Source organism: Rhipicephalus microplus, chromosome 8 (genome assembly GCF_043290135.1).
Source record: "Rhipicephalus microplus isolate Deutch F79 chromosome 8, USDA_Rmic, whole genome shotgun sequence".
In the NCBI taxonomy this organism is placed as follows: Eukaryota; Metazoa; Arthropoda; class Arachnida; order Ixodida; family Ixodidae; genus Rhipicephalus; species Rhipicephalus microplus.
In genome coordinates this window covers 70,351,091-70,362,487 of record NC_134707.1, presented here as the reverse complement: position 1 = coordinate 70,362,487, position 11,397 = coordinate 70,351,091, and the positions used below count along the sequence as shown (strand labels likewise).

General features: G+C 41.3%; 1 long non-coding RNA gene across 1 annotated transcript; it reads left to right on the top strand.

The window, feature by feature from the left end:
- The first annotated feature begins 206 nt into the window (after positions 1-206).
- Positions 207-3,140, top strand: LOC142768592 (uncharacterized). Its single transcript, XR_012885349.1, has 2 exons — positions 207-1,030; positions 2,948-3,140. It is a non-coding gene; the product is annotated as an uncharacterized LOC142768592 (long non-coding RNA).
- The last annotated feature ends 8,257 nt before the right edge of the window (positions 3,141-11,397 follow it).

The following is an 11,397-nucleotide window of genomic DNA, read 5'->3' as shown; positions in this document are numbered from 1 at the left end:
GCGTCGGATACGTGAAAACGCTGTACTCTTAGGAAAACTCCCCGAGCTACATGGGGAAAAAAGGCACGGTGGCTCTGGCCGCAACAGCAGCGTTATCGAAGGATCAAAACATTCACTCTCTGCCTTTATATTTAGACGGAAACGTACAGGACACAGCAGTTTTATGCTTCGTTGCGGGCTGCCTTGTTTCGAAGGTCAGACATCAACTCAAGAAAGTTGCTAACAGGCATGCTGTCCCCTTGGTGTCCTCCACGGCCAACAATATCTCAAAGTTGTGCTCCCGCACATGAGCTACAGTAGCAAACGTGGGTGCCAAATAAAACACAGTATCTTCCTCATTTCCTACATGAACTGTGTGGTATACTCCATACTTCTATTATGTGCCAAGTTCTACGTTGAGCATACGGGAAGATGCATAGTTGAACATCTTAACGAACATGATTAAAAACTAGCTAACAAAGTAGGTCAAGGGGCACATTTTTGAGGCTCATTTGAATTCCTGCATTGAGTTGGCACCGTGATTTAATGATGCGCTGTTTCTAGGCAGAAGCACGAATGAAGACGTGCAGCTTCCTTTGAGACTAGATCACATTCAGAAAAGCGTAGCTGATTGTATCAGCGACACCTCAGTTTCTTTGCGTGCCACGGCATATGAATCTTCTGAGCACATCTTAGGATATTGTGCTTTACGTGTGGAAGATGAAACTACGCGTGTGTATTCAGGTGTTGCGGTGTGATATAACATGAAATTTTATAAGTTAGTACGTATACAAGGCTAACCTGTGCATGCGCATACAATGTATATGGGTTTTGACATATTTATTTATTTTTGTTACCTCAAAGGCCCCGGTATAGGGGCTTTACGTGAGGGGTGGTCAAAAACAAATTAACACAACAGATGTTTGACAAGTCCTCCTTTGAAGACTACCGAGCTGGAGTGTGGCATGGCACCGGCAGAGAGAACGTTCCAGCCTTTGGGCGTCAGCACGAAAAAAGACAATGAGTGAGCTACGGTCCGAGCATGAGGCGGGTGAGCAAATTTGGTGCGATGCTCTGAGAATAATAAAGCAGTTGTTAATTTCGCATTAATCTGTTTCTTTCCTCACGTCCTTTTCATTTTCAAATTTTCGGTGTTGTTTGCGCTTAAGAAGTTCTCTTTTTATTTGGCTGTGTACAAACTAGACCCAACGCAAGTATTACAGCAAATTAGAGCTTCAAATTCTCTAGCTTCTTTTGTTCTGTTTGTTCTTTTTCACTGAACTGTTATATTTCGCTAATAATGCCCATGCATGAAAAAGCCAACGTTCATAAGTTTTACACATATATTATTCGAGCAGCCATTCCTGGACCTACGTGCCACACTCCAGAACTTCTCATGTACTTCTTCCAATGTAGAGCCCAATGTAAGTTCAATGTATAGTTGGAAGCCAACATTCGTAGCCGAGAATTTCGTAGCAGTTTTACGAGCAAACATGGCATGCCCACAACAGTTCACCTTTGCGCGATTGAACTCACAACAGCAAAAGAAGCAATCAATGGAAACTTAAAGATGGTTTCTTCAGGACCACATAAAACTTTACATCAAGATAGTGGAATGCTGGTGCTAGATAACATCGAAATATATTAGTGAACGAGGCAGACGGAAGGAAATCACTTCACACGAGAGACGCTCACTCACAACTGCAGTTTTATATTGAAAAAAAAATTGCACGAGAACAACGATGCACTCAGGCTCAACCAACTATAACCGAGAAACGTCACCTCAACAAAACGAAACTCTTCCAAAATGTTTCGTTTTTCTCCTTCAACTACTTAAAAGTACACTTCATTATCACTTAGCGCAACGAAGGGAACACTGATGCACGCACTCGCATTCGCCCTAATCTGCTCTGCTTCCATGATTTCTCTGGTCAGTCTGAGATAGATTTGCTCCGAACACTCGTGCTGCCAAACTGCGGATTGCACCCACAATCATGTCATTCCTCTAAAGCGGTTTCCTTCTTTCTAGCTTGCGCGCTCCTAGATTGTCGCAAAATTTAGTACCTCCCTACCTACTGCAGCCAAGTGACTCATCGCATTTCCACATAATGCGCTACCGATCTGAAAATGCAATCACTACTAAAGAACACTGTGCGATTGAAAACTGCTAATGGCTTCTGGAAGGAGCAGCCAAGCAACAGCGATATTCTTTCAGTAATTCTCGTGTAAATTTTCCGAGTTGACTGAAAAGTGGGTTTTCTGGTTTTGTTAAATCTGCAGTGGTATATATATATATATGTGACAGATTTGACGCGTTGGGCTACAGTGAAGTCGATGTGAAGGTGGTTGTGACTAAAGCATACCAATGTCATCATGTTTAGAAACGACAAGTTTGTAATACAGGTTCATTTTCAAACTGAACTTATTAGAAGAAAGGCATATGAGGGAACTCAGTCGTATAAATCGCATATATGCTTGCTCTTGCAGAGGCGCCACGAAAAGCAGAAACCGTAGTACAAAACACAGTTGTTCCTATACAATGCATTCGCTGTACAGAACATTCAGTGAGGATTGGCTGACGAGGTCATCTATTATTCTAGTACCAAAGCGTAATACACATCCAAATCATCACCGTTACATCGGTGATGAATTCAGTATTAAAAATTCATAAGCTAATAGAAACCAAAACTCTCTTTATTTTTTTGTAGCCGCTATTCAGTCATTTCCAGTATTATTTAAGTACACTTCTGTGGTCCTCAAGAGTCCCAATTATGTTACGATGAGACGTGGTTCCGGCAAGGACGCGTATACTCAAACGTTGTGTAAACTAAGCTTGCGTTCTGAAAGAGGATTGTCTAAATAAACGTGATGAGAACATTCACCATTTTCTTCTATATCCAGTGTGAACAAGAGTGCAAGTAATTCACTTACGTACCAACACATTGCCCACAAAAACTTTTTTTTGCAGGATTGCTGGACAAACAACCAAACATGCTTACGACGGCAGGACGAGAGGCACCTGAGTTGCTATTTGGGAGCGCCTTCTACCCAAGTGAAGCTGACGCACTTGAAACGCTATGGGCAGAGAGCACAGAATGAAGCTCGATTGGCTCACTCAATGAAAGGGAGAAAATAAATGAAGGAGCCGGAATATCAGATTACTGGGCACGTCCGAATTACCTTATTTTTCTGTGCTGTCTGCCATCTCTTTTTGCTATTTTCATTCTCGATAAGCGTGTTTATGTATTCAAGGAATATATATATGTTTTTGAGCACTCCGACATGAGGTTGTTTAAAAGACTTGGCATGCAGCTTTTGCAAAACGTGCTGCTTGTCACTATATTACACAATTGAGTATCCAGATACCGACTGCGTATGGGCTATGTGAATGTTTGGGCAATGTAGGCTCTCTGAAAACTGGCAAAACTGTTTTAGGTGAAAGAAAATTGTATGTCAACTCGAGGTACTCTTTATTTTCAAAATGTTATGGTTACAACACACACAGTACAAAATGTCTGCAATGAAGTATATCTTCTTCATATCAATGTAAATAAAAGTAACTAGCACATGAAAGGCAACGTGGGGAGATGGAGAAACAAAAGTGAAAGTATAGTAGCTTGTAAAGAGTTTCGCTCCGGTATTATAGACGGAGTAATATGCGTACCCCGATGGTGCCTTCATATTAATATTAGCCAACACTATAATTTAACGTGCATAACATTGATTGTATAAAAACGTTATAGTATTTCCAAAGAGCAATGCGGTCAACTTGGTGAATGTGCCAAATAAATATGAAAGAGTTCGATTATATTTCACAAAGTAAAATGTTATGTCGCTTGTTGACATCAGGGTTAAGTAGACCCACATGTAGTTCTTGCCGACACAATCAAAAAATTTCTGTGTCGAAAACTTGACGCACGCTTCCTCATCGATCCTTGATAAGATTGTTATTCATCTTTTGTTTTCACGCCACTGTGGCTACTTCCAAGGACTTTTAATCACGACTGTCATTTACTGCTTGGCGCAGTCTCGCTTGTATGCGCAACGGAGTCCTTTTTTTTTATTTCGTATTTAAACTTGATCACGTATTTTAAGCTTTTTTTTAATGCTAAATGATTAGATTTTAATTACTTCAGCTCGATTGAATCACCTCCATGTGATTGGATGGTCGTAAAATTCCCAAATACACTAAAACATGAGTACCGCAAACTTTTTAAACACCGCAAGTGATCAAGACTGTTTACACCGTATTATATAAAACAAGCCGAAATAGTACATGAAGAGAGAGAGAAATACAGAGGAAAGACGGGGAGGTTAACCAAGCTTGGCTTGGTTCAAATATCACAGGGTTTATTACAACTTACATAAGCTGACAAAGTATAGCACCACCTCGCCCAAATTTCTGAGCTGGAAATGCAATGGCATGAGAAGGTAAGTGACCATACGCACAGGTGGTAGATGCTAGAAAAAAAAGTGTTCGTAAACAGTGGAATCGAAGCAAAAGAAATCGGTTCCCTGAATGAAGTTCAGTTGCAGAAGGGCTTAAATGCGCATGCTGTAACATATTTCTGGTGAGAAAAACTGCGGAATATTTGCTTGCAGAAAAAGAAAAATACACATCAAAAGTAAAGTTGGTTTTTATTTTACTAATTCTGTAAGTTATTTGCTGCCTAAACAAAGAAAACAGCAGCAAAGGTGTGGACAAACACGCGACGATTTTTTGTATCCATGGAAACTTATTTTTACATCTTATTTGAATATTTGCACATCGTACTGTTGCGAACGCCTCGGGAAATCATGCGTGCTCCAACAAATCCATCAGTGCCAGCTACCTCAATTCATCGCTCGTTGTTTATCCACATGCTTCAGTATTCTAGCTAATGAACATCATATTTCACATTACTCTTGGGGAAATGAAAACGCTTCTCATCCGAACACTTAAATGCCACGTTTTTTCTTGTTCTGTACGTCTGAATTCGCCACTCAATTTTCGGTAAGGTATTCTATTTATATGTTTATTACGGCCTTAATGTCAAAAACAAGAACGCGGAGAAATATAATTAAATTTTTTCCCGGTTTTGGGGTCTAGGTGGATCATATATTCATATACATGTTTTTGGTACTCTATAAAGTGATTTCTGCTAGCGCACATCGAGAAAAATTATTCTAGCTCATGGATTTACGAAGGTTTTTCTTTTCATTATTTCTGCAGAAGCATCACCTAATTACATCGACATGTCGGATGCAGACTTCCCAGTGATAAATTTCTTGTGTTTGTGAGTACATGCGTGACAATTTTTGGCGTCTCTCTAAAGCGCACAACTGCAAATAAAACTAGAACTAAGGCCCCCTCTACCAGGGTGCATCTGGACAGCTGGAGATGTGCTCGGCGAGCCGGAATTGAGAATGGCATTATAGATTTATTGATTCTATTCCACAACACACTGCGTGTCACGAAGGTTTAGAGGTTGCGTGCGAATTCTCTTCTTCTCACCCAGAAATATGTACCTATTGATTTACGCATTATTATTTTTCTTGCCATAATAAGCCAAGCCACAATGAAGCCATGAAAAAGCTGAAAGAGATACCGCTTGAAAAAAAAAACGTGAAAGTATGTTGAAGCATGGATGCAACTTTCTAATTAATAAAAAAATTCCGCTTTCACATAATAGAGTGTTTTTTTTATGTGTACGATGGTGAAATATGGCGTGGGAGAGAATCGTTCCTGTTTTATGAGCTCTACTTTTCATCAATGAATATAACGCCCACAGGCAGCAAAGCGTGTACACATTCTGAAAAAAAAAACGTGTGCAGAAAGACAAATGACATCCGCGTACACAATTAGAACTTCGCGCAATAAGAAAATGGACGACACCGAGACGCAGAAAAAGATGTGGGTGTGACATGTGCAGCGCAGTGCAGTGATTGCATTATGAAAAGTAGGAATGTAATATATAGAAGGTAGGAGTGCAATTATGGCTTTCGTTGGGAGCACATCGTGTTTCTTCATTCAACAACAATGAAAAAGCAACCGTCAAGAGAACGCACTACACCAGTTGGCCCGAAAGGCAAAATACTGTACCGTCGCTCACATTGTACAGGCATAAGCGATGTAATATGGGAACAAGTTCTTCCAAAGAAACAGTGGCGCAAATTCGATACATCTTGTGTATAGTGAGTTGTTTTTATTTCCTTCGCTGAACTAATCACATTTACCTTAACATGTCTGCTTGGGTACACACCGATATCTGGTCTTAAGCGTTAAGTATCACTCCCTTTCATACGTCTCAACGTATTAGTTAAATGAAAGTCGTTTTGACGCAGCGTTGGAAGAGAAATTTTTCTAAGCCTGGTGGCCGCTGCAGAATATTTCAGTGACAGTATCCCACCGCGTACCTTTGTTACTTCTCGAACATGCATAATAGGCTCATAACAGACTTAGCAATTTAAAAACGTGTTTAAGTAGTTCAGTGTCAGCAGCCGTTGTCACGCGACTGGAAGCTGCATTAATTTAGGTTTTTGACGTGTTTCATGGGGAATTAATGGACCCCTTGGAAAAGAGAGATACAATGTAAGCCTACGCTTAACATGATTACTAACGTGTGGCGCTGCTCTGTTCGTTTCCTACGTACACGCTGCTGTTTTGCAAAACATATACACACACCGTCCAATGATTTCCTGTGCAATAGCGCTGTCTCTACTTTTTCAACCTTTTGTACCACTTTCTACAAAATATATGAGTCCGCTACCAGCCTAAGTCAGCACAAGAAACGTTTTTCCAATTGATTTCCGCCGACCACATAGCCGCCAGAAAAAAAGGAACTGATATTTCATCTTCCTAGCCTACTGAATACGTGATTCAGATTCTGCTCCAATTTCCACGATAGATGATTTAACGATGGCGAGAATATTAGGTTTTCTTTTCTATAGGACGCACCTGCTTTGATGTAGCCGCAAGCGCGTATTGCTTTTTCTCAAGGAAAATAAGAGAAAATCTTTTCTCAGAACTCCAAAAGCAAATTTAAATATTACCTTCCTCAAGGTGGTGTGCTGTCTCTTACAGCCAGCTTTTCGTACCCCACAAGTTCTGTATAATGGACCGAAAAGAAGGCACAAGGCTTTGCCCATTCAACTCTCTTTATATATTTTTTTTTGGTTTTCAGTCCTACCCCTGTAGAAATGCGAACAAATGAGCAGAAGGAATGCGGAAGGTCTAACAAATACGACTAATTCCTCTTGGTTTTATTATTTCCAACTTTTGAGCGATAGACAACGTAATAACTCACTTATTTCTACAAGTAAAAGGAACAATGCATCACTGTAGTCGCCGATTCAAATGTTACAACATCCGCATTATACTGCTCATTCATGATTGCTCCTGCTTTTTCAACTTTTCTTCTACAAAATAACTAAATTTCCTTTTGCCCATCTCTTCACTAGGACAAAACGTGCGGTAGTTTCCTCTAATTTCTTATCCGTAGATACGGATACCCTCTTACCCTCCACTACGTAGAGGTATGCTCGGTCCTGAAAATTCAAGCGCTGGGTCTATTAGTCTTGCGTGGATCGTGTTAATAATGTTGTCTTTTTTTATTACTGAGCTGATTTTCCATGGAATTTATTTTGTAAACTTACCAACGTCCTTTTTTGAAACATGAACGTTGACTCTCGTTTCTACTGTATAGTTTATTTTTCTTTATATTTAATTTATTATTTGCCGAAACAAATATAGAGGATCCACGAAGGAAGAAATTCCAAACACCTCAAGACTGCGGGGGACTCTTATGGCGGCGAGAAATAATACATTCACAAAAATAACGTCTGAAAGTCCTTCAGTCACTCGGTATTTCAAGTCAGGAAAATAATTGCGCCCTGTAAAAAAAATAAAGTGTAGCTGTGGACACGTAACCATGCACAGAATAACACAATAACTGAAGGAAATATGAATTCCAAGAAATATTCCATGTGGAATGGCTTTTGTCAAACATAAGAGTCAAGTACTTTGCCTGACCTTCTTTTCACTACCACGCAGACCTCGGTCCTATTTAGTAGCCTTCATGCTCGCCATCAGCCTGACGTAACAGCTGTTATTATACTGCATGTAGTGCACATCTTGTGATACAAAAATTACTAATGCATCAGATAACGAAGAGCGTTGCCTGGAATTAGAAAGAGATAGATTAGCTCTTTCGTTTATACGAGATTTACTTTGTAAATTTAGGGCAGTGGTGAATTGCAAGATCGGCATGGCTGTATTTTATTGTCACAGGCACGCTGTGACATGGCTAATATGAATATAAGCCTGCCATTGCAAAGATCTAACGCAAGTACACATGATGATTTGGTGCACTTTTCGCTGGATACAATTATGTTTTTCTGTGGACGGCATAAAATCAGCTTTTTACAGTATGCCTCCGGCAGGTTTTGACGAAGCTACAGGACAGCCTACAATAATCTTTATAGGTATTTCTAGCGCTGCAGCTTCTCTCCTTCCTAAGGATTCGCTTCCTTCGATGTGCTGAAAAGTAAGTAAGTGTTCGTGCCCCGTAGTGACAGATCAGGAGAACGGCATATTCTCTGAGGTACTGGCGAATGCTCAAAGCAGACTTTGGTTCCGCCTGGAAGAGGGACGTTCCCAAATAAAGCGCTGGCGTAAATACACCACATGGAGTTGATTCACGTGCAATATCCATGGTGCACGATTCAGCCGAGTCTCTGGCTACCTTTGCGGTTACATTAACGCCTTGCTTTTCGCTGCAGGCTCTCGTGCGAATGTGATTTCGTCACATACCGAGGAAGGCACATACACGCAGACTAGCATGATTTCGCAAAGAGGACGTTGCTTTGATCGTGCTCTTATTGCGTCACTCGCAGCCTACACAGTTATGTAACGCAATACTGATTACATTGACTGCGACGAACGAAGGAGCAAGGACATACAGAGCGTGTGGCATGCAGGATGTAGATCAAATATGTGTGTTCATTGAGTTAGGCAACTGGGGCTACCAAAGTTCATATATTGCGGACAGGTACAACGTCGTGCTCATCTTTTGACAGTAATGCGGGTGCTAGTGCAAGATGAAAAGGTAAAAGGCTTCTTCAAAGTGCCAGATAACGGTACTGCATGTCGGGCACGATTCTCAGGGCCCAATTACAGAATTGGTACTTCTGAAAACATTGTTACATAAAGAATGTTCGGGCATCAGCGTTTCAGCCGGTAGTGTGTCAGGCAGAACAATTATCTTAACAGGCTTGCCAGTAGCGTAGAAGTACTTTCGCACCCCTCAGTTTGTTATTCAGACTGTAGAATCAGGTTCCTGAGCAAAACATTTATAAAAACAACAGCGTTATTGGTTACGAACTTGTTTAGAATATCTTTATATGATTCTTAAAGGAAAAAGAAGAAAAAAGTTAGCCCCCTAACTGTCTGCATCAGAGTGTGACACCTCAACAGTAGCTCGCAAGGAATGGGGGTAAGGAGGGATTAAAAAGATAGGATTAAAAGTTATATATGGAGGAAGGAGAGAGCGAGGCGCAGGGACAGTGAGCGACGGAAGTAAAGAGAAGATAGGAAAGGTTGACATGGTCGCAGGAGTCCGAGGACGCCCCGCCGCGGTGATCTAGTGGCTAGGGTACTCGGCTGCTGACGCGCAGGTCGCGGGATCAAATCCCGGTGGCGGCGGCTGCATTTCAGATGGAGGCGGAAATGCTGTAGGCCCGTGTGCTCAGATTTGGGCGCACGTTAAAGAACGCCAGGCGGTCGAAATTTCCGGAGCCCTACACTATGGCATCTCTCATAATCGTATGGTGATTTTGGGACGTTAAACCCTACATATCAATCAATCAAAGGAGTTCGAGGACGGGGCACAACTCAGTGAGAGCTCATGTCGGCGGCAGGAGATGGCGTAGGGGGAACCCAGTCGGCCAGTGGTGCGTTGTCGTCTGAGATCGCGGGGGCGCAACTGGTCGTCACGCAATCCAGAGAGCGAGTCCCGTGTGGAGTATCGATAGGCATCAGCGCCAGGTATCAGTAATGTTGCGGCATTTACCCAAGTTATGAAATATAACCACGCACCTAATATTTTTTTACGTTTAGATAAATATAAGTTTAGGACGCATACAATCTTGGAAGCGAAGTGTCTAGGAAGCAAACATATTTCCAGCAATCTAAACCTGTTTTCTGTTTTAATTGATTATTTGTAACTCAGTATTGAACCACATGGTTCACCAACACACAATATATCAGCTCAATTACACTGCAAAAATATATCATATCTGACTTGTCATCTCGATACGTTCTTTTTTTCACGATTAAAATTTTATGAATGTACTCAGTCAGAGTCGCAGAGCAGCTACTCAAGCAATATCCGCTATTACGAACAAATTGGAACGACGTGCACAACGGAACACAACGCAAGCTCGTCAAGCACGCAAAAGAAACCAGATTAAGGAAGGCACCACAGCTGCTAACAAAAATAGCATGCTAGTCTGTATAATTCGATTATTCCAGTCAATTGCCTTTCTCTCAATTGTAGTCCAATTCAGTGCACATCATCTATTCGTACATATTGCCTCACGACCTCATTGGTGTATAACTACACATTTCTGCTTTTTGCTTTCTTTATCGCTCACGTCAGATCCAAAATACCGTGGGCTATTGCTGAGGCACACGTATTGAGAACGACTTAGCCACGTTTTTCACGGTAACACTTTCATTGCACTTGTACTAATGACACAATTCCAAGAACCGTTTACCAAGATGGTTGAGTAAAACCGAGTTGTATTTGCCTCTGAAGACCCAAAAGAGACGTTGAAATTTATTCACGTGCATATATTATTCTTTATTACGACCTAACTTAGCGACCTAGAGGTATTGGGTCAGTCACAAATCCTCGTCTGCTTCGTTCCGGTCACAAATGTAGCCGAAAATTTTGCTCCGGACATCTTTTGCAAACTGTGCGGCTTGAGGTTGTAAGAAAAAAAAAAGAGCCCTACCACATTACGTGTCTTCGCAAAGCGTTTCATCATACAGTTGTTGCACTCTAGTGTCACAGATTTCTCGGTTGCTTCCCGATACTTGCGTGAAGCACAGCTCTCATGCTGTAGTAAGATTCGTTTCAAGCAGAAGATAGTGCAAGGATCAATGGGGGCTTTCTATCCATAAACGCATGCACCGAACTGTGCATATATACTATGTGTAAATCGCGTCAAAGATTCAACAGAAGCATGCAGGTTTTGACCACATTCACAAACAGCGTTTTAGGCAACCTGAGCCAATATTTGATTCTACAAGGTAGCGGTAGCTTCACTTTTCATACCCCAAAAAATGGTTTATTGTGGCCTCTTGAAAATGAACACACCGCTTTGATGCAATCTTCTAGAACACGTGCGAAGGAGGTCGGAGGTACCGGATGTCCC